The sequence below is a fragment of the Sorex fumeus genome, unplaced genomic scaffold (genome assembly GCF_029834395.1).
Source record: "Sorex fumeus unplaced genomic scaffold, SorFum_2.1 ptg000054l, whole genome shotgun sequence".
NCBI classification, from domain to species: domain Eukaryota; kingdom Metazoa; phylum Chordata; class Mammalia; order Eulipotyphla; family Soricidae; genus Sorex; species Sorex fumeus.
Genome location: NW_026606111.1, coordinates 1,049,949 through 1,072,540, shown reverse-complemented (window position 1 = coordinate 1,072,540; position 22,592 = coordinate 1,049,949). Strand labels below are relative to the sequence as shown.

Here is a 22,592-nt window from a genome sequence, read left to right as displayed (position 1 = left end):
TGAGTGTGTGCGTGTGTGTGTGTGTGTGTGTGTGCGCGCACGTGTTGTCTAACACCAGTTTAAGGAATCCGTAGCTCTTGAGTAAGAGCCCGCACATTCTGCAGGCGGGTTTGGCATTGGAAAGTCTCCCCCTCGTCCTGGCCGGGCCCCACCCCTGCCAAGCTGGAGACGAAGGAGGGTGGAGGGGAGGTGCTGACAGTGACTGGCTGACCACCACTGGGTCCGGTTGGATGACAATGCAATAGGTTCCTCTTGGGCTTAAACCTGGAGTCTGGGGTGGGGGGTTTCCTGTCCCTTGGTCGTGGAACAGCAGCTGCCCGGGGCGTGTACTGGGATTCAGGACACACAGACCAGAACACCAGGCACCAAGCAGGAGCCTGCGGTGGTGGTGGTGGGCGGGGGGTGTTTCCCTGCATCTGGCATGCACCCACCCCCCTCCGCACCCCTTTCCCAACAGCAGACCAGCAGTCCTGCACTTCAAGTTTCCACTGAGGGGCTCGTCCCCCGCCCCTGGCACCCCCCAGCTCCAGCGGGGATGGCTGGGCTGAAGCTCCCTCCGTGGGCCCTGCCCGACTCCTCGGCAAAGTTGAGAGAAAAATTGCTTTGGACTCCGGGACTCGGGCGGCTGCAAGATCAGACCTGCAGCGGGTTAGAACTTCTACCGATCGCTATCAGCTGGGACTTGAGCCCGTACAGACCAAACAAACAAAGCGGAAATTAATTTAAACGGTTCCCTTGCAATTCCCGCCCGCGAAACGTATTTATTATTAAGAAGGCAATATTCTCTCCCGGCTTCGCTCCCGTCTGCGGCGTTCACTCTTATTTGCCGTAACGTGCTCCGTGGTGCCCCCGGGGGGGCTGCGCGCTGACCCTCGGGGTCAGTGCTACGGTGCTGGGTGCGGGAGTCCGGCGGCCGGCGAGAACCAGGGCACTTCCGCTGTGACATGGGCACGTGGCTGTGGGCAAGGCTGTGATGGGGATCGTGCGCCTGGTGGCCTCTCCCCTCTCCCGTCCCTTGTCCCTCTGAAACCCACGGTCGCGCCTCCACCCTGTGCCCAATGACCCTTTCCCGTTGTCCCGCTTTTCCGTACATCTCCGAGGGCCTGGGGTGCCTCTTCTCTGCCCCCCTCAGCCCTGCAGACTTGGACCTCCCCCACCCAGTGCTGGCCCTGGCCACTATCCTGTCCCCTCTGGGCAGGTTTGAGGAAGAAGCAAACAGCACCCCCGCGACCCCCTGGAACCCCCCCCCCCCAGAACAATCCCCAGGCTGCTGCCCTGCCACTGGCCAGACCCATCCCGGCCGGAGGGACGCTGTGACCAGGAGTGACATCTGCATCTTCCCCACATAGGGCCTGGCAGGGCACCCCGGGAAGTCCCTGGCTGGGGTGGACGGGAGAGCAGAGAGGAGGGGGTGCCCGGGGCAGACCTCCAGCAAGAGGCTGGCATCGCCAGGTGGAGGGAGAGTGAGACGCCGAGTGGGCGGGAGTGGGGGTGAGCAGTTGGTCGGGACTCAGTGTGGGAGCTGTGGGTGTGGAGGGGGCCAGCACGGATGCCCCCGGCAAGCCGACCTGTACTGGATGGAGAAGCTCCCCCCCACCCCGCGGGCCGGACATATGCCGGGGATCGAACCCGGGTCTGCCATATGCAAAGGCAGCGCCCCTCCCCGGAGCCTGGGATGCTTTTTCTGTTCTTGCACCAGCTGCTGTTGATCTGGGGAGCCCACCCCCAGCTTCTCCCAGGCTGTCAAAAGTGTTGGTGGGAGAAGGACCACCTTTTCCCCTTCCCTGAGCCTGGGGCTGGGGGGTCCCCTGGGCCAGTGCTCCCAGGTCTGGAAGGAACTTCCTGCCTCTCTGTCCCAGCCTGAACAGTGGCACCTGCGTCCGTCCGGCTCTGAGCAGCCCCGAGGTTGAAGAGGAGGCGACCTGGGGTGTGAGCAGATCGGGGAAGGCATCTGCACATGGCCAACCCAGGTTCGATCCCCGGCACCCCACAGGGTCCCCCGAGCACTGCCAGGAGTGAGCCCTGAGCACCGCCGGGCGTGGCCCCCAAACAAACAAGACAAAAAGTTCACTCACTCACTGCCCTTTCCCTGTGGCCTCCTGTGGCGGGGGCCGCCCACCAGGGCCTTGCACAGGGGTGGATATAGTGCACCCGTTTGAAATCCGTTTTGGGGGTGTCTGTGGCTGTTTCAACCCGGAGCCCAGCCGCAGCTGGCTGACCAGCAGGGGGTGAGGGCGGGCCTCAACGTGCCCCAGACCAGGGTCCCCGCCTCGTCCACTGTCATCCGCCCCCACCCCCGGGGGGCACTGGTAGCTTCCGGAGGCCCACGCTTGGGTCTGGTGCCCTTGAGACAAGGGGGCAGCTTCAGATGCGCCGTGAGGGACAGAGAGACGAGAGGAAAAAGGGAAGAGTCAGGAAAAGCACCATGGAGTCCCGGAGGCAGAGGGGAAGTCTTGGGCTGGGTGCGGGTCATTCCGTCTGGGCTGTGGACTGTGGTGGCCCCCTGCAGAGAAGGGAGGAGGCAGACGCAGCACTGGACTCCCCCGCCCCCACCTCTGTTCTCTGTAAAGCCACAGTCCCAGGGGCAGAGCAAGAGCAGCCAGAGACACAGCCACCGAGCCCAGGTCCCAGCGCCGCCGCGGGGGTCCACCTGGTCACCCCTGTTTCTTCCCAGGGCAGCAGCTCATGGGAAACAGGGACAGCTGGGGCCTGGCCGGAGCTGCAGATGGACAGTGGGGTGTGAGCATGCAGAGAACAGGACACACGTCCCTCCCCCGCACCCCCATACACCGGGTGAGGAACATGGGGGAGTCTGTGGCCTGTCATGCCCCCCCAGCACACAGCTGGGGGACAGACGGCTCGTGACAGCCCGGTCTTCTGCCCCCTACCCCGATCTGCTCACACCCCAGGCCGCCTCCTCCCCAATCTCGGGGCTGCTCAGAGCCGGACGGACGCAGGCACCACTGTTCAGGCTGGGACAGAGAGGCAGGAAGTTCCTTCCAGACCTGGGGGGCACTGGCCCAGGGGACCCCCAGCCCCGGGCTCGAGGAAGGGGGAAAAGGTGGTCCTCTCCCACCAACATTTTTGAGAGCCTGGGAGAAGCTGAGGGTGGGCTCCCCAGATCAACAGCAGCTGGTGCAAGAACAGAAAAAGCATCCCAGGCTCCGGGGAGGGGCGCTGCCTTTGCATATGGCAGACCTGGGTTCGATCCCCAGCATCCCCGGGTTCGATCCCCGGCATCCCCTGCCAGGAGTGATTCCCGAGAGCAGACCAGGGATAAGCCCCGGGCACCACTGGGTGTGACCCCAAACCAAAACAAGGCGGAAAGAAAAGGCCCCAGGCTCGTGGATGTGGGCACAGCCGTGGACGCGGGGCAGCGGGGCGTGACCGTGTGCAGGAGGTGGAGTCGCTGCCTCTGTCCCCGGCTTGGTTCCATCCTGCGCAGAGTGGCGGGGAAGGTTGAGACCGTGGGGCTGGGAGGAAGGGGCGCAAACCTTGGGGGCACCTGGACCCCAAGCCCGGGCCCCCTCCAGCATGGGGCAGCGGTCGCTCCGATGACACACACAGGCCTCCCTGGAACAAGGCGCCAGCCCATCCTCACGCCAGCACTGTGCTTATACTAATGCAGGGGGGACAGCAGAGGGCACCATGCATAGCTGCCCACGGGAGCACTGAGGCTGGAGCCCACGGAACAGTGGGTCGCGGGGGATCGGCTGAGTCAGCGATGGCAGCGGCGGGGTCCCTGCTGGAGGATGTAGCATGGGTGGGGGGGAATGAGGCTCTCGGATGGCCAGTGACACCCCCCCCCGCCCGCTCTCCTCAGCATCCGCCTTGATCCCTGCTGGGCTTGGGGTTCACCCCACCCTGGGCTCAGGGCCAGCTTGGAGGCTGAGCTCAGGGCAGGGGACCCGTCCCCCACATCTGTGACCCCTCCAGGTCATGCCATGGAGGCCCTGAGCACCCCGGGAATGGCCTTTGCACCCACTACATTCTTGGGGGCCTCTCCAGCCAGTGGGCGGCCCCAAAGGTCTAAGCGGGTCCGTGAGTCACATGTGGAAGCTCAGGCATGCCGCAGGGGCAGGGGCCGCAGAAGGGAGGTGGGGCCACAGGCCACTGTGGCTCCCCAGGAGAGGAGGGTGTGGGGTAGCTCTGGGGGGCAAAGGGGGTCTGCAAGGGAGGGAGCAGGGGGCAGGTGGTGTCCCCTCACGTCCAGCGGGTGGAAACCCCCCACCAGAGCACCTGTGGGGTCAGAAGCTCAGGGCTTGGGGCAGAGGCCCAGGGGACAGCCTGGGGCTCTGCTAGGGGGCAGGCCTGAGAGCCCCACATGCCACGGGAGGGTCCATCCCTCCAGGCCAGTAAGGGCACCGTCAGGGTGTTCCTGGTGCCTCTGCCTCTTCTGGGGAATTGGGGGCGGTCCTGCCCAGCGCCAGCCCCAGCCCCTCTGCCATGGCCACCTCAATGGCCCGAGGAGGACTCAGTGAAGATTTAGGTAAAATAAGGCACTGAAGGGCCTTTGGCAAGACAGAGCGCCCCCTGGAGGCTGAGTTTCATTCGCTCTGTTCTGGGGACACTCTGGGATTCACAAGCCAGAGGCCACAGCCCAGAGTCCCCGGGCCAGCCCAGTCCATCAGATGCCCAGAGACACTCCCGGGCTTGCCCAGCCCGGCTCCACGCCCTTCACGCTAAGCGGGGGCTTTGCTGGGGTCCACAGGGGTGCCTATCCGCCCCCCTGCCCCGGTGACTGTTGGCTGGGTCGCTCAGCCCGTTCACCACCCCCCTCAGCAGCAGGCCAGGTCACTTGGTCACTTGGGGAACTGGCTGCTCGGTCATTTCCATGTCTTAGACCTCCCCAAGCAGTCCATGAGGGTGTCTGTGCCGCTCGCTATCCCCACCCGTGGCCCAGTGGGCATCCCCTGAGCCGTCAACGATGGCAGCGGCGGGGTCCCTGCTGGAGGATGTAGCGGGGCGGGGGGGGGGGGGGGGCGGAGGTTTCAGTCTCGGCACTCCCGCCAGTGGGGGCCTCCGAGGCTGCAAGTGTTTCATGCTGACGGTGCCTGGTGGCGATGTCTGGCCACGGGGGGTCCTGGGACGGGGAGAAACCCAAGGACTCCTGGGCAGGTGAACCGCTTAGCCAAGCGCGGGTTGAGCTGGCGTGTGTACACGTGTGTGCACGTGTGTGCTGGTGTGTGTGCACGTGTGTGCTGGTGTGTGTGCATGTGTGTGCTGGCATGTGAATGTATGTGCTGGCATGTGTGCACGTGTGTGCTGGCGTGTGCAGCTGTGCGTGGTGCTGAATGGCCCGAAGTCTCCTGCAGCAAGATCCATGCTGAGGCCCATGGCCCCATCTGGCACCCACACACTCCGGGGGGGTGGGGGCATCCATCCCCATCCCCCACCCCTATCCCCCCAGGGTGACCAGCCCCAACTCCAACCCCACCCCACCCCCCAGGGGCGATCGCCTGGAGCCCTGGGCCCCCTGGGAGCTGCCACCCTCAGCACTGCTGCTTGCCTGGGCCTCCCGCCTCACACCACTGCCCAGCTTGGTTCTGTGCCCAGGAGGGAGCAGGGATTTGGGAGATGCAGCCAAAACCGGGGGCTCCCGGAGTCCCCCATGGAGCCCTCAGGGCCAGGCCGAGGTCACGGGCAGAGGCCGGAGAGGCAGAGGGTGGCAGAAGCCAGCTCTGTGCCCACTGGGAGGGGGGCTCGGCACTCAGGGGGGCTGAGCTCTGCCCTCCTGTCCACAGACCCGCCTCTGGCCCCCCCACCTCCACGGGCGCGCCCCTCTGGCAGCAGAGAGGGGGCGGTTCTGGCTGGAGCTGGTGTGGGCCTTTGTTTATTGAGGAGGGGGGTCTGGGCTATGTTAATGCGAGGCCGGGCTGCCTGCCAGACACTGAGTGGAATCGAATTCCTGAAACCAGCTTCAATCAGCAGATTTTTAAGGTTAGAATTACTCTCTCCTCCCGAGCCTGCCAAGGTTAATTCGGGCCTGAGCATGCAGAATTAATGGGCTGGACAGGAGGAATCGGCCTTTTCCCGATTTTTTTTTCTCAAGTTTACAAAAACATCGCAGAGGAGAGCGAGGGAGAGTCCGGGCCCCCGGGCGGGGCCGCCCTGCGCCCACGGGCGAGCAAGCATGGCACCTTGGCCACGGGGCCTGGAAATGCGCATGACTGACATGGCCAGGGGCACCAGGCTGGTCGGGGAGCAGAAGAGGGTCTGCTCTGCCTGCCCCACCCCCATCATGTGCTTGGTGGAGGTGCTCATCTGCCACGGCCCTGCCATGTTCCGTGGCCTGGGGGTGGCCTGGGGGAGTTTCGTGGCCCTTGGCCGTATTGCTGAGGGCTCGGCGCGCTCGGCTGCAGGGTGGACCGAGGCTGCCGTTGGAGTGGCACAAGGACGGCCATGCCACGTGTCTGCAGGACAGCGCCTGCCTCTCAGCGCCCCTGTCCCCCCCAACAAAGGGCCATGAGACCAGGGGGGAGTGAGCATGGGAGAGGAGGGCGGGTGTGCGTCCCATCCAGAGCCCTGGCCCCCAGGGGCCCCCGGGGGTACTAAGGGGACCCCTCAGGAGCAGGGGAGCGCCCACACACAGCTTCCTGCTCTGGTTCCTCCCCCTGCTGGGGGGGCCTGGGACAGGCCGTTCGCCACCTACCAGCCCGTGACCTTCATCTCAGGGGCTCCCCCTCCTCCTGCTTTCTCCCGAGGTGGCACCTTTCCACCCAGACCCCCAGCCCGGGGGCATCATGAGATTTCATCACGCCAAACTGTGGCTCAGGGGCTGGATCAACAGCACAGCGGGTAGGGCGTTTACCTTGCACGCGGCCAACCCGGGTTCGATTCCCAGCATCCCAGATGGTTCCCTGAGCATCGCCAGGAGTGATTCCTGAGTGCATGAGCCAGGAGGAACCCCTGTGCATCGTGGAGTGTGACCCCCAAAACACAAAACAAAACAAAAACCCAAAACTGTGGCCCAGCCCTCAGGACGGGGCTGGAGGGGCCAGGGAGGGCTCTGCAGGGAGGTGGGAGGCCCCGACTAGGATCCCCCTTGCACCGCCCACATGTGAAGGTGACGGAGAGTGTGGCGGGGAAATGCCCCTCGTGGCCACGTGGCCACGGGAAGGGAGGGGAAAACGGGAGCCGAGGGTCAGCTCCTCGAGGACGCGGGGCACGGGAGCTGCTGACCAGCACGGAGTCCCCTCAGCGGGTAAGAACTGTGCTCGGTAACCAGCCCAGGGACGCGGGGACACGGCCTGTGGAGCCTGGGACGTGGCTAGACGGAAAATCAAACCAGACGCAAACCCACAGGGGGCACGAGAGGGTCCGCTCAGTGGGCGGAGGGGGTCTGACGGCGCCCACAGCCCCAAGTCCAGGGTGGTTCTGAGGTGACGAATCCAGACAATGCACCGTCCCTGCCCCCACTCTGGGAGCCTGGGGCAGGGGTCTGCACCCGGTGTGGGCAGGTACCGGCTCGCCCCATGGGCTCTCCCACACCCCTGGCCCTTGCTCCCCTCAGCCCGTGGTCGCCAGCCGGAGCCGCCAAGCGTTCCTGAGTGTGTCACGGCCCGTGGGCCACACGGGACAGATTTCCTGGGTGTCTAAAGCGGGGAGGAAATGGGTTTCTGTCACCGGTGATGCGTGGGCAGTGGTAAAATACAGATGGCCGGGATGGGTGGTGTGGGCACGGCCAACAGCCTGGGGGAACCAACCCGCCCGCCTCTTGCTGACAAGCCCCCACCAGCCTCCCCGTGCCACCAGCCCTTGACTCCTCAGCCTGTGTGGGGGGTCGCCTCCCCCAGGCAGGGGGCTCAGGCAGGCCAGGGCTGAAGGCACCCTGGGCGCTGTTGATTCTGGAACTGTCATGCCCCCCACCCCCGTGGTCCCCACAGCCAGTGCCAGAGTTTGGGTGTGGGGCGCCTTTAGGCTGTGTTCCCAGTCGGAGTCACGGTGGTGGCGGCGGTGGCGTGGAGTCTTTCCTCAGCCTGAAAGGCCGCGGGCACTGGCCTCGCCTGCAGCCAGGAGGCGGTGACATCCTGGCTCCCTGGCCCTGCCCTGGATGCGGACCAGGAAAGTCCCAACCAGGAAAGGCTGCAGATCCCTTAGGGGCCCTAGGGTGGCTCCCTGGCCCGCTTGGTCCTGCCCATGCTGGCCACCAGGTCCTCTTGCCCGCAGGCTGGGCAGGCCCGGAGGCTCCTGGGGGCGGGGCCTGCAGCTGAGGCTGGGTGGTCCAGCTTTCGAGGGGCTTCCCCGCGCCCTCTGAGTGGGATTCCAGCCCCTGGGAGCCTAGCCCCCGGCCCGCCCCTTTCTGCAGGCCGCCGGCAGGCCGAGCCATGTTTGTGATCAAATATTGTTATATTTACCAAAGGATCTGTTAGGAAGCGGTTTCGGAGATGATGAATATTTAATGCAATATTTAAATATTTAAGAGGAACTTATCCCGACCCGACTTAATAATCTGGGTTGCAGGAGAGGAGAGAGAGGGGGCTATGCTGGGCCTCTCATGCAGGGAGCCCCCCCCTCCTTACCTCCCTCTTCCTCCCTCCTCCTCTCTCCCTCCCTCTCCCTCTCTCCCTCTCTCCCTCCCTCTCCCTCTCTCCCTCCTTCCCTCTCTCCCTTTCTCCCTCCCTCTCCCTCCCTTCCTCTCTTCCTCCCTCTTTCTTACTCTCTCTCTCCCTCCTTCTCTCCCTTTGTGTCTCTCCCTACTTCTCTGTCTCCCTTTCTCTCTCTCCCTCTCCCTTCCTCTCCCTCCTTCCCTCTCCCTCCCTCTTTCCCTCCTTCTCTTCCCCCTCCCCCTCCCTCCCTCCCCCCCTCTCTTTCTCTCTCTCTCTCCCTCCCTCCCATCTTTTGCAAGGCAGTTTTAATTATCCCAATATTCCGGAGAGGAATTCTTTTCTCATTAGAGCGTAACTCGCCCACGGCCAGGTGAGCGAGACGGTTTGGTGCTGGAGGGGCCGGTGGGACCCTCTCCCGGTGCCTCCATTCGCCTGGGCAGGAAAGAGGTCTGGAGGCCCCGTTCCCGGACGGCCTCTCCGGGGTGGTCAGTGGGCGGGGGCAGGGTCTTGGCCCTCCAGTGCCAGGAGTTCTGGGGAGAACCCCAGAGGGCTGTTCTCAGCCCACACCTTCCACCGCTGGCTGGGGGCAGCTACCGGACAGAGACTTTAGCCTCCGACGAGGGACCCCCACAAGGTCCCAAGCCCCCAGCTGCCCCCTCCATGGGTGCCTTTGTGCTTTCTCGCTGGGGCCTCAGTGCCCGCGTCCCTGTGGGCAGCTTGTCTCTGGCCTGTTCCTCGGGCTCCATGTGACCCCGACCTCCAGAGGCTCCCTGTCCTGCTCTCCGACCCTCTGCGGGTCCATCAGGATCTGTCCCAAACCTGCCCCGTCTGGACGGTTCTGGAAGGCCCCGGGTCCCTCCCAGCACGCTGACCCCTCCACCTGGACCCAGGGCTGGATTCTGGCAGGTTCTCTGTGGCGTGGGGGCCGGGCGCTGGCCTCCCACTGGACAGCCGGTCCCGCACTGCTGAGCTCCGTGGGGGGATGTGGGGGAGCCCTGCTGCCCAGCTTGGGGCCCTGGTCCTGGCCTGGCCATTGTGACCTCCCTCCCTGCGGGGAAGGGGTCCCTGTCCTAGGCACCCGGCACTGCCCTGCCCGTAGCCCGGCCTTGTACCCCCTGGGCTGGGGCAGACGCAGTGACCACGATTGACCCAGGACCCCCAGGCCTAGCGCAGGTGGGCAGGGCCCCCTTGGGGCTGGGTGCGGGTGGGTCTTCGGGTGCTGTGTGAGCGCATTGGGGGTCCCAGGGCCGAGCTGGGCGGCTGGGTGCCTGCCAGGGAGAAGACAAGATGGACGAGGAGCTGCATGCTCAAAGCAAACACTTCAAAGAAGAAAAAAATCCCAAAATGGATTGTTTTTGTTTCTGGCTCACACCTGGCAGTGCTCTGCACTCAGGGACACTCCTGGCGGGGCTCAGGGTCAGTGTGGGTGCCGCAGGTCGAACCCGGGTCAGCTGCAAGCAAGGCAATGGCCCTCTCCGCTGCCCTATTGCTCTGGCCCCTGCTTTAATAAGGGCCGGTTCATTGTGCAGCACGCAGGGAGAGCTGAGTCAGCAGGGAGTGACCACGGCCACTCCCCCAGCCCTGGCCGGAGTGACCGCGCCCCCTCTCTGAGCACTGGCCAGAGTGACTGTGTTCCTTCCCCGAGCACCGGCTGGGAATGACTGTGTCCCCTCTGAGCACTGGCCAGAGTGTCTGCGTCCCCTCTGAGCACTGGCCGGAGTGACTGTGTCCCCTCTGAGCACTGGCTGGGAGTGACCGCGCCCCCTCCCCGAGCAGAGCAGGGGTCCTCCGAGTGAGGCCATTTCCTCCTTCTGGAGCCAGAGCACAACGCGTGACCGCCCCCGGCCAGGTGACCGTGTGGCTGGGACCAGGGCGAGGTGGGAAGCCAGGTCCTCTCCTCAGCCGTGCAAGGCCTGTCGTCCCCTCCCCGGGCAGCACGCCCAGGCCGGGATCCCCTCCATCTGCGCCCACATCCCTGCGGTCCAGGCCACTGATCGCTGGGAGAGCTGGACCCGTGCCCCCTCCCAGGAAGTCATGGGCAGAGCCTGGCCAATGGGCACATCCCACAGGCTGGCACCCGGCCGTGCCCCGGGCGGGGTGGCCTCCTCCAGCAAACTAGCCCGTGCAGGATGCTTGCTGCCAATAAGTTATCAGAGTGTCCCTGGTGGGAAGATCCCTGTGGCCAGGTCCCGGGGGTGGGCAGTGGGTATGGGTGCATGGGGGGTCCTCACTGGCCCCCAGGAAAAGCCAGTCAGGGAGCCCTTTCTCTAGCCCACCCTGGGCACCGGCCCGGCCCCTCACCCCAGCCCCCGCCCCTGCTGGGGGTAGACCGAGAGCCGCCTCCTGGCCACTGTGGGCACCTGGGAGTACCCCAGAGTCACATGAGGGATCAGGACCCTGGCTAATGCCAACCCCAGCGAAAGCGGGTGGGGACCAACTCAGACCTGGGCACCTCCAAGTGCTGGCATAGAGCAGGCCTCCTCCAGGGCCCCCCAAACCCTGAACCGGACCCTGGCTGGACAACAGACAGGCTTTGCCCCACTGGGGTGCAGGGCCGAACCCGCAGCCTGGGGAGCTGCTCCCCCCTGCAGTGCTCACAGGCTCCTTATCTAAACGGGCCCTTTGAATCTCAGCCTAATCCTGTCTCCAAGGAGCGTCGTGTCCCCGGGTGCCTGGGCTCCCCCCCGCTGGAACCGCATCTACTTGGGATTCAGGCGGCGGCCCCGTCTGTCAACACGGCGCCTCCAGTAGCTGCCGCCTCTTATTTATAATCCCGCTCAGATTAATGAATGACAGTCGTTCTCATCACAGGAAATTTGATTAATCAATTTAAACGCTTAATCACCGCGGCCTTGCTCCATGCGGAACGGAGGGGGTCCCGGCCGGCAGCTCAGCAGGGGCGCCTGGCTGGGGGGTGCCGGGGGCCCCAGATGCCAGAGATGGGGGTCCTGGAGAGACCCCGATGGCCTGCTGTCTGAAACGGGGGGGGGTTCAGCATCCAGGCCTCGGGGGGTACGGGCAGCTGAGCCCCCAGGGATAGCGGGGAGAGGGGTGGAGGAAGAGGCCCCGCCGGCCCGAGGGACGAGCACCAGGCCGAGCAGGAGCAGGGTCCGAGGCCGCTCCCTAGCAGCTCAGCCCGGCCTGGCCCTGGCAATGTGCCCTTTGGTTCACCTGGGCATGGACTCCCAGCCCGGATTGTTCCAAGGGGCCGCCCTGGGCACCAGCAGCCTCTCAGCACTCAGGAGCCTGGCTCCTGGCCTTGAAGGGGTGGGTCAAGGCAAATACCAGACAGGAGGAAGGAAAAGGAGAAATAAAGGATGACAAGTAGGGATCATAACAGGAGAGGCAGAGGGAGGGTAGGGAGAGAGGGAGAGAAGAAGAGAGGGAGAGAGAGAGGGAAAGAGAAGGAGGGAGAGAGGGACAGGGAGAGAGAGAGAGGGAGAGAGGGAGGGAGAGGAGGGAGTGAGGGAGGGAGAGAGGAGGGAGTGAGGGAGAGAGGGAAGGAGGGAGGGAGGGAGGGTGAGAGGGAGGGAGAGCTGGCATTGGGGGGGAGGGGAGGAGCTTCCCGGCCCCCAAGGAGGGTGACCAGAGGGCCCCTGCCGAAGCCGCGCTGGCCTGACAGTTCATGGGGGGGTTCAGGGTCTGTCTCCCTGGGGCTTGGGGCAGGGGCCTTTGCCAGTTCAAGGGGAGGGACCTGTCACCACCCCACCCCCCAGAATCTGGAAATCCAGGGGCAGCAGGGCTGAGACCCTCCAGCCTCTCCCTGGCCCCCAGCCCGAGTCCGAGTCTGTCCCATCCCTGCTGTTCTTGGGAAGGTGAGAACCGCATGGGGCGAGGGGAGACCCCTCTAGCGGGGACAGGCCAGCTGGGACCAGGTCACTCAGAAGGACGCCTGGGGCCAGCGGGGGTCCGGGGAGGGTCTGGTCCCTGACTCTGCACGTAGATGTGCCGCACAGCAGGTGAGGCGGCTCTGCCTGGGTGAGGGGCCCTGCAGGCTCCGGTGGACAGAGGGGTGTCCATCTCGCGGCTCCGGCGGGCACACATGGGCTGCCCAGGGGAGCTGGCCACCGGGGGGGGGGGGCTCTGCCTCTGCCACCTACTTCTGCTCACGAGGAGTCCGGCCCGGGGTCACTGTGTCCCCAGCAGTCCCCGTCGGGAGCACCCGGGTCAGCACCTACAAAGCGTCCTTACTGGACAGGGGTTCCCTGCGCCCCGTGGTTCTCGGCCAGTGGGGGCTGATGAGCCCCAGGATGTGGCTACAGCTCTGGGGGGCCCTGGGTCACCCCAGCAGTGCCCAAGGGCCCCTGAGCTCACCCTGCAGTGCTCGGAGCCCCGATGTAATGCCAGGAGTCAAACAGGCGGGGGTGGGAGACACGCCGGCAGCACCTCAGCCCCTGGTCAGGGTCCGGCCCGCGTGGGTTAGCGGCTCCTTCGCTCGGCTCTCGCCCACCAGAGACGGTTCCTCCCTGGACTCTCTGGGGCGCGGCCAGGCACCTGCGCAGTACTGTCCTGTCCTGTCCTTGGGTCACGGTGCCCACACGGACAAGACGGAGAATGAATAAAGGCTTCGGGCCTCAGGGCTGATGCCCAGGGCCGGGGGCTACAGGGCCAAGAGCAGCCCACGCTCAGCCCCCCGCGGGCCCTCACATGGGCTACCCCCGCCCCCCGCAGCCACCGCCTCTCCGCCCGGAAGTCAACATCAGGCGCACGGGGCCCGGCCCCCATCAAACCCCAGCCAGAATGGGCCCCTGGGGCCCCCGATCCACATTGGGGCCCTGGCACAAAGGGACACAATGTGTGCAAGGTGCACACACATATACTCACACACACACTCACACACACTCACACATATCACACACACATACTCACACACGTTACTTGCACACCCATGCACAATCACTCACACTCACACATACACACTCACACGTACTCGCACACTCACAATCACTCACACGTACACACTCACACACTCACACATACACACTCACACATACTCACACACACACTCACATATTCACACATACACACTCACACACTCACACATACACAGTCACACACTCAAAAAATACACACACTCACACATACACACACACACATACACTCATATACACACTCACACATGCTCATATACTCACACACACTCACATACACACTCACACACACCATATACACTCGTGCACACACTCACACCAAACTCGCCTCAGAGCCCCAGGAGCCGGGGCCGGCCTAGGACACGGGGGTGGACGGCTGAGCAATGGGGTGCGGCTGTTGGACTCCCACCCCCCACTCGCCCACGTCACCTGCCCGTCATGGCCCCACCCCCCTCTGGGGCTGGTCCTCTGTGCCCTCTCCTGGTCACCCTCGGACTCCAGCCCTGCAGGGACCTTCACCGCCAGCCCGTCCCCTGGGCCCCGCTCACTCCCGGGACAACCGGATCTGGGCTGAGAACAGGTGACACTTGGGCCTCTGGCAGCTCGCAGGACCCCGAGGGCAGCCAGGGCTCTGGCTGGTGTCCCAGCCCGGTGAGCCGCAGTGGATGGCGCCCAGGGAGGGCCCCGTTGCCTGCCTGTGGCCCCGCGTCAGGGAACCCCGTGTCCACCCACCCTGAAGCAGCGCTGCCCTCGGACCCCGCCTTCCCAGCCATCACGGGAGCCGCGGCGGATCCAGCCAGGCTGAAATACGGCCGCGGCACGCGGAGATATTTTATATTTATTCTCTTTTAGAAAGTGTTATAAAGGGAATATAATGAGAATGTTGCAAACGAGCGGAATATTTTCTTCTAACCTGACAATAAAAGCGCGTCAGGAGGCGGCACGAGGCCCTGACGGGAGCCGGCCGAGGGGGGTGACACTCCCTCAGACCGGGGGCAGGAACGGGGGCCTGGGCACTGTCAGGCACCAGCCGGGCCTGAACATATGGTGGGGCCCCGGGGGGGCCTCACGGTGGCAGGAACACACCAGCCCCAGGCTCATCCTGATCCCCTCACCCCAACCTCACCCCACCCCCAACCTCACCCCGCCAGTCGTCACCCCCAGGACCAGCCCCATTCCCATCTGGGTCATCTCCCGCGTTCCCTCCTGCTGTCCCACCCCCATCAGCCCAGGTCACCCCTACAACCGTCTCTGCCAGCATCGTCCCCCCATCTCCTTTATCCCCACGGCCACTGCTGCCCTATTACCCCTCTACCCCTACCCCGTCACACCCAGGGTCACCATCCCACACCCCCACACCCCGCATGTGGCCTGGCCGCAGCGCCCACAGCACCCACCGCTGGACACTCAGCGAGCCCGACCCTCTCCCGGAACCCAGCTGTCCCATCATCCCACCACCCAATCCCTCCATGAACACGCTGTCGAGGGTGGCAATGGCTGTCGGGGGTTGGGGGGTGTGCTCAGGACCCCTCGCGGGTGCTGACGTACAAACTGGACCCACGTCACCCTGCTCTGAGGTCCAGCCCGGCCTGGTCTCATGGGACCTGAAAACCCAGGCAGCCCCTGATGGGCAGGCCACGTCCCCTCCGTCCTGGGGACTTGGGCAGCCACGGGACCCACGGACCCAGGCAGCCCCTGCCTCAGAGTCCAGTCTGCTGGGGACACAGCACAGACCTGGGCTGGGGGAGTCATGCAGAGTCAGGGGGGAGGGGACAGCTTTGGGGACAGACGTGATGTCACCGGAGCCAAGGGAGAGGGGGACGCCGAGATGTCTGAATAGGAGGGAGCATGCGGGGGCCCGGCTGGAGGGGAGGCTGCCTCCATGCAGGCCTCTCGGATCTCTGCCCCGGAGCCGACCCCGGCCCAACCCTGAGCAGGAGGGCACGAGAGTGTGAGAGCCCGTCGCTGGTCTGCCAGCAGCAAAGTCCTGGTGGTAGACATTGTGTCCTGAACAGGCCTCCCCCTTGAGGCCCCTAAGGCCTCAGCAAACACCAAGGATCAATCAGCTGCCCTCAGCCCCCGGGTCAACGCCTCACCGGGAACCTTCCCCACGAGGCCATTTCCAGCGGCGCCCCTGGTGGGTCCTGGAGTGGGTGACACACCCACCTTGTCTCCCAGGCTCCTCTGAGCCCCACCAGGAGAGGAGGGTCCCTCCCACCTAGGGGCACCCGCATTTCACACCATCGCCCCCGACTTCATGCCAATATATTTTGTTGTTGTGTTTGGCAAAAACAAAACAAAACAAAACAAAACAAAACACCCCAAACCAATAAAACAAAAAAGCAAATGGGATGGGGGTAGGGTGGGGAGGGGTTTGCCACCATTACACGAAACATTTAAAAACTGTCCTTGGGTTGGAGCGACCTCCCTGTGGGTCACTGTGTCACCATCATCCCTATGACCACCCCACGGGGACAGCCTTCTCCCTCAGGGTGCTCGATGGGTTTCGGGAGTGGCTCTGCCACAGAACTTGGGTCCAACCTCCCCACGGGAAGAGCCGGCAGCCGTGAGGGGCTTCCCTGGGCTGCAGGTGTCTGGCACATCGGGTCACTGGGGGCTCTGCTGACCCCAAGGGAGTCAGAGCCGGCCCCTGTGCTGGGCATCACCCACCTCTGGCGGGGAGGGGGTGCAGGGCATCAAGCCCAGGGTGGGTGTCGCAGGGCCGGGTCCAAACAGGGCAGCAGGGGTGAAGGGACCTCTGGAAGGCACTGGGTAGGAGCCCCGGGGAAAGCAGTGACGTGGGTGAGCAAACTCAAGTGGCCCCAGGCTCGCTGGGGGCCAGGGCACCTGGGTAGGTAGCTGGGCCTGGGGCTGGAGCCGACGGCAGCGCCCAAGGAGACGGAAAACAAAGACATACCAGGGGCGTACCAAAGACATACCTCGGGCAGCGGCACCACAGAAGGGGCCAGCTGTTCTAGAAGCTTCTCCCACTAAAGCTCACCATCATCCCCTCCCCCCCCACCAGCGAGCTGGATGTGGCTGCCATGGCAAAGTGTCAGGCATGACCTGGAGGCAGGTTACAGGCGACACAACACGAGGGAGTGTGTGAAGGCTGGGTGGTCCCGCCAGGACACACCCCAAGGAAATAGCCGGTGAGGAAGGGTCCGCGTGAAAACACAGCCTGGGCAGTCGAGGGGGAACTGATGCGCAGAAACTGTTCCAGAAGCGGTGTCTGAGCCGCCTGGACGGAGGGACGTGGCTGCAGGGAAACCCGTGTCCAGTGCCCTGCCCCGGTCCCTGACCAGCTGCCATGTGGCACTTGCTGGCTGGGAGCTGCGAGAGGTGGGAGCCAGAGACAAGTCCTGGGGCACCCAGGGTCCCGACTGACACTTGGAAGGCAGCACCCCCTTCTCCTGCGTCCGGCCCATTGCCCAGGAGTGACGGCTTTGGGACTGTGGGTGTGGGAGGCACCATTGCTGGCTTGGCAGCTGTGGGCAGTGGGGAACCCCAGAAACACACCCTCCTCCCCAGCAAACAGGGTGGCTTCAGCTCAGGAGGGACGTCTGGCCCCAGGACTACTCTCAGACAGCACAAGTGAGAGGCTCTAAGGCTTCGGGGCACGTTGTTACTGCAGCCGGAGTGATAATCCAGCGGGGAGGGCATTTGCCTGTCACTGGCCCAACCTGGATTCGGTCTCCGGCATTCCAGAGGGTCTCCTGAGCACCCCGCCAGGAGTGATTTCCTGAGTGCAGAGCCAGGAGCAACTCCCGAGCCTTGCTGGATGTGACCCAAAAAGCCAAGATAAATAAATAAAGGTAAGGTAAAGGCCCTCCCGTTGATCGTCGATTTGCTCGAGCGGGCCCAGTAACGTCTCCATTGGAGACTTTGTTGTTACTGTGTCTGGCATATCAAATACTCTCGGTAGCTTGCCGGGCTCTCCGAGAGGGGCGGAGGAATCGAACTCGGGTCGGCCATGTTGGCCGCTTGTAAGGCGAACGCCCTACCCGCTGTGCTATCGCTCCGCTTAAGATAAATAAATAGACAAACCAAATAAAAAGACCAGCAAAACCCAAACCGGAATGGCCAGAGAGATGATGGTCCAGCCAGCAGGGGGGTTGGGGGGGGGCTGGCCTTGCACGTGGTTGACCCTGGTCTGGTCCCCCAAGCCCTGCCAGGGGTGATCGAAGCATACGGAGCTGGAGCACGCCCTGAGCATCCCTGAAGGTGGTGCAAAACCAAACACAAAACAACGAAAACCAAACCCCAGACAAACAGCAATACAAACAGTGCTTATTTTCTTCACAAATTGTGTGTGTTGTGTGTGTGTGTGTGTGTGTGTGTTTGTAGCAATAGCACACTGGGGAGAGTCTTCACCTCGTACCTGTTGACCCAGGTTCAATCCCTGACACCTTATATGGCCCCTCAAGCCTGCCACGAGTGATCCAGAACACAGAGCCAGGAGTAAGTCCTGAGCATCACCAGATTTGACCCCAAAATAAATATTGCACTGTAGTACTGTCCTTCCATTGTTCATTGATTTGCTCGAGCGGGCCCAGTAACATCTCCATTGTGAGACCTGTTGTTACTGTGTTTGACATATCGAATATGCCATGGGTAGCTCGCCAGGCTTTGCCGTGCGGGCGAGATACTCTCGGTAGCTTGCTGAACTCTCCGAGAGGGGTGGAGGAATCGAACCCGGCTCAGCTGGGCCGGTGGCTTGCAAGGCAAACGCCCTACCGCTGTACATTAAAAAAAAAATCGGAGGAGGGCCAGAGATACTGCACAGTGGCTGGGGAGCTCTGCTAGCATGCAACCGAGCTGGGTTTGATCCCCAACACCGCATGATCCCCAAGCCCTCCCCCCACCACTCCCACGAGCCAGCACAGGGCTGGGGTGGCCTCCTCAGCATCTTGGGGGGGGGTCCCAGCGTGCTCCCCGCCCCCCAGCCCCAGCTGCACTGGAATCTGCTTGGAAACATCTCCAAGACGTGTGCGGCCTGTCCTGGGGTGCCCGGGACCCCCAGAGGGTCGAGGGGCGCCTTCTGGAAAGCCCAGAGATGCCCAGACAGCTGGCCTGGGCTCAGCACCCAGAAGAGGGCCCCACCCACAGCGGGCAAAGACTGAGGGGCGGGAGGAGTTCATCCCCGACGTGAATCTGTTGGCTGGAGAGTTATAAATGGCATCTGACTCAGCCAGTCAGTTCTTGCCAGGCTGCCGGGGCATTAGAAATGGCATCTGACTCAGCCAATCAGCTCCTGCGGGGCTGGAGGGCGGCCTAAGTGGCGGCTGTCTCAGCCAATCAGTCCTCGCGGAGGCCGGAGGACATTCTGAGTGGCACCTGACGCAGCCAATCAGCTCCTGCAAGCCTTGGGCGGTCTGCAGACAGCCGGGAGGCTCCAGAGCTAGCGGCTGGCACCTGGTTGGCCGGGAAGGGACCAGACTCAGTGGACAGGCCTGGGGACATCTCTGTCCTTGGCGCACTTTCTATTTTTTTTTTTTGTGCTGCCCTGGGTGGGGCTGCTGGGTGGGACACGCACTGGCCACGACTGATATTCTCGGGCTTCTGTACCCCTCGTTGCTTCCCGGACCCCGTGCAAGACGGGGGTCGGGGGATGGGCGAGATTCCGGGCTGGACAGGGTGCCCGGCGGATGTCCCTCTGCTGCCCAGGGTGTGGGGAAGCGACTGCAACAGGGACACTAGCAGGAGGGGGTGGGAGGGGGAGAGGAATGAGCCGAGAGGAGTAGTGGGGCTGGGTGGTCCAGTGGGGAGCGCCAGGCTGGCACCGGGGTGCTGCCTCCTCCTCCTCACACACCCCTTCCTCCCCTCATCCCTGAGCTGCAGAGAAGCTAGGATTCGCACAGTATAAACAGGGTTTGTGTCGGGGTGCAGGGCCCTCCCGCCGCTGACACAGCCCCCCACACCTTCGCAGGGACCCCAATCTCTGTCTGGGCTTTGGGGAAGCCCCACACCTCCCGGTGACCCCCAGCTCCGCCTGTACTGCAGGTGGAACCAGCAACGAAGCGAATTTCTCCTTCTTGTGTTAAAATCTGCCCCTGTATGAGGTGCAGAATCGATCAGAGCCTGCAGGGCAGCCGGGGGGCAACGGGAAGGAAACCGGGGTCCCCCTGCTCCACAGGAGATACCTGAGCGCCCAGGATCAATCAGCAAGGCGGTGCCGAGGCAGGAGGGGGCACCCCGAGCCCCTCTGGCCGGCTCCACGCACGGTGGCATTGTTTTAGAAATTCTACCATTGGAAAGGCAAAGGAAGACGATTGCCAGCAACACTTTTGCAAAGGAACAGTCGCCCTCGCGGGTCCAAGACGTCCTATAAAGCTCCAGTAATCAAGACAGCACGGAGCTGGCAACGGGACAGAGATCGATAACAGTCCAGAAATAGAATCCTATGGATACGGTCAATTGATTTCCAAGCAAAGCGGAACGGCAGTTCAGCGGGGGAGAGAAGGCCGCTCCCATCTCCGGCCCGGGGGAGAGAGAGACCGGAGGCCACAGGTGACAGACACAGCCTCCATCCCTACCTCAGACCATAGACTAGTATTAAGGCAGCAGGCCAAGGGCGAGGAAAGCACGTGGAAAACGCGCGTGAGCCGGAGGGATCCGGATGCCAGGATCCCGGCTGCTCCCAGGAGACGCCCGGGGATGATTTACCAAAGGAGCGAAAGGGTAACGTGGATTCCGTCAAAACCAAGAATATGATTCTCTGAGAGACGCAGTGAGGGGCTCAGATGCCGGCACCAACCAGACGTGGTGGGACCTGTGTCTAGAATGTGGGAGAAGCCCTCTGGACCCCCAGAGGAGAGGTCAGGGGTCAGGCGACTCCAGGGAAACCAGAGGGCAGGGAGCCTGAGACCGGGCTGCACACGCGAGGGGGACCGGCCAGGCCCCCGGGGAATGTGGGGATGGAGGGAGACGCTCGCGAGGGATCCCTGCGCTGCCTCTTGGACGCTCAGCTCTGCGGGAGGGGGCAGGGGTGAGTGTGCCCCCAAACCCACTGGGAAATGCCTCAATGTGCCACAGGGGAGGGGGGGCGGCCGTGCTGACCGCCGGCGACAACGCCCTTCCTGGCCGGACCTCAGAGGACAGAGATGGAGCTCAGGGTGTTGTACGTGCCACACGTCACTCGAGCCACGTCCCCAGCCAGGACCCGGGTCTCAAGAGTGGTGGCCGGGACCAAAGCTCCCCCCACAGGACCCAGAAAGGGGTCCCCAAAACTAAAGAGCACTCCTGACTCTGACCCCCAGGGGGGGTGAGAAACAGGCTGTGAAGGAGCAGCAGGGGCTGGTCCCTGGGAGAAGGTTCCAGAACAGGCAGACACGGGGCTGGGCCCTGGGAGAAGGTTCTAGAAACAGGCAGACCTTGGGGCTGGGCCCTGGGATAAAGTTCTAGAACAGGCAGACACTGGGGCTGGGTCCTGGGAGAAGGTTCCAGAACAGACAGACACTGGGGCTGGGCCCTGGGAGAAGGTTCTAGAAACAGGCAGACCTTGGGGCTGGGCCTTGGGAGAAGGTTCTAGAAACAGGCAGACACTGGGGCTGGGCCCTGGGAGAAGGTTCCAGAACAGGCAGACACTGGGGCTGGGCCCTGGGAGAAGGTTCTAGAAACAGGCAGACATTGGGGCTGGGCCCTGGGAGAAGGTTCTAGAAACAGGCAGACACTGGGGCTAGGTCCTGGGAGAAGGTTCCAGAATAGGCAGACACTGGGGCTGGAAGCAGTGGGGGCTGGACACTTGGCCCTCATCTTCCAGTATGGAAAAGACCACAGCGAGGATGATGAGGGGCGCCCTGCCCTGGGCATGTGACGTGTCAGCTGTCAGCCCAGACCCTCGCGCTCACAGGCTGTCTCTGTGGGGAGGGGCTTGCGGGCCCCCTCCCTCTGGGGCACCAAGAGGGGGCTCGGGGAGGGCCTGGCCTGGTTCCTGTCACCGGCAGCCCGAGCAGGCGTGGGCGGTTCTGGACTCCCAGCCCAGCCATCACTCACAGCCACTCATTCCTGGGTGGGCACTCAGCCCCCTGCGCGGTGGCCTCGGGGGGTCTCGGACCTGGTCTCCTACTGTGCCGGCTGGTGCCAGCCCCCGGGCAGCCCCTAGCACTGCCCACTGATACCAGTCATGGCTGCCAGTCCCTTCTCGAGAGAGGTCCAGGGGAAGGCGCCTCTTCTGCATGCGGCTAGCCCTGGTTTGATCCCCAGCACTGTGTAGGGTCCCGCACACACCTCCAGGAAGGACTCCTGAGCACAGAGTAAGCCCCGAGCAACAGTGTGTGTGGCCCAAAATACACACACACACACATACACACACAAATCAAAGCATAAAGTGGCTGGTCCTGGGCCAAAGAGAAAGCCCAATGGTTAGTGCATGCTTGGCATTAACAACCCAGGTTTGACTTCTGACACCTCAAGCATAATTGGGTGCAATTCTGGAGCCCCCAAGCACCCAAGGGTGACCTGGGTGGTTCCTGACACAGCAACATCCTCAGGGTCCACTGACTATCCAGCTGGTTGACCGGGAATTTCCAGGAGTAGTCCCCAATCGCCCCATCACGCGTGTCAGAGGTTCCTGTCCCTCAGAAAGAGAGAAAGTAGGAAGGGGGAAGAGACAAGGGAGAAAAGAAGGGAGGAAGGGAGAAAGGAGGGAGAGAAGAAAGGAAGGAGGAAGGAAGGGAGAAAGGAAGGAAGGGTGGAAGGGTGGAAGGAAGGAGGACGGAAGGAAGGGAGAAAGGAAGGAAGGATAGAAGGAAGGAAGGAAGAAGGAAGGATGAAAGGAAGGAAGGGAGGAAGGAAGGGAGGAATGAAGGAAGGAAGGAGGAAGGAAGGATGGAATGAAGGAAGGAAGGAAGAAGGAAGGAGGAAGGATGAAAGGAAGGAAGGGAGGAAGGAAGGGAGGAAGGAAGGAAGGAAAGAAGGAGGAAGGAAGGGAGGGAGGAAAGAAGGAAGGGAGGGGTGGGAGGGAGGGAGGGAAGGAGGTGGGTAGGGGGAAGGAGGCAGTCAGACTAAACCTGCCCCCTGTCACGTCCGTCCCCTCTGCAGTCTGTGCTGTCCCCGTTGGCCCCGTGGGGTGTCCTGGCCCTGTCTTTGAGTCACTGCCTGTCTGCAGGGCTGAGGCCGCCAACACAGCGAGCGTGCAGTGAGCACAGGCCCCGGGACAGTCCCGCTGAGC

The 22,592-nt window shown here is 63.4% G+C and overlaps 1 protein-coding gene across 7 annotated transcripts in view; it reads right to left on the bottom strand.

Moving 5' to 3' along the window:
* The window catches only part of CAMTA1 (calmodulin binding transcription activator 1), a 544,421-nt gene that overhangs the window by 161,791 nt on the left and 360,038 nt on the right, over positions 1 to 22,592 (bottom strand). The window lies entirely within an intron of this gene.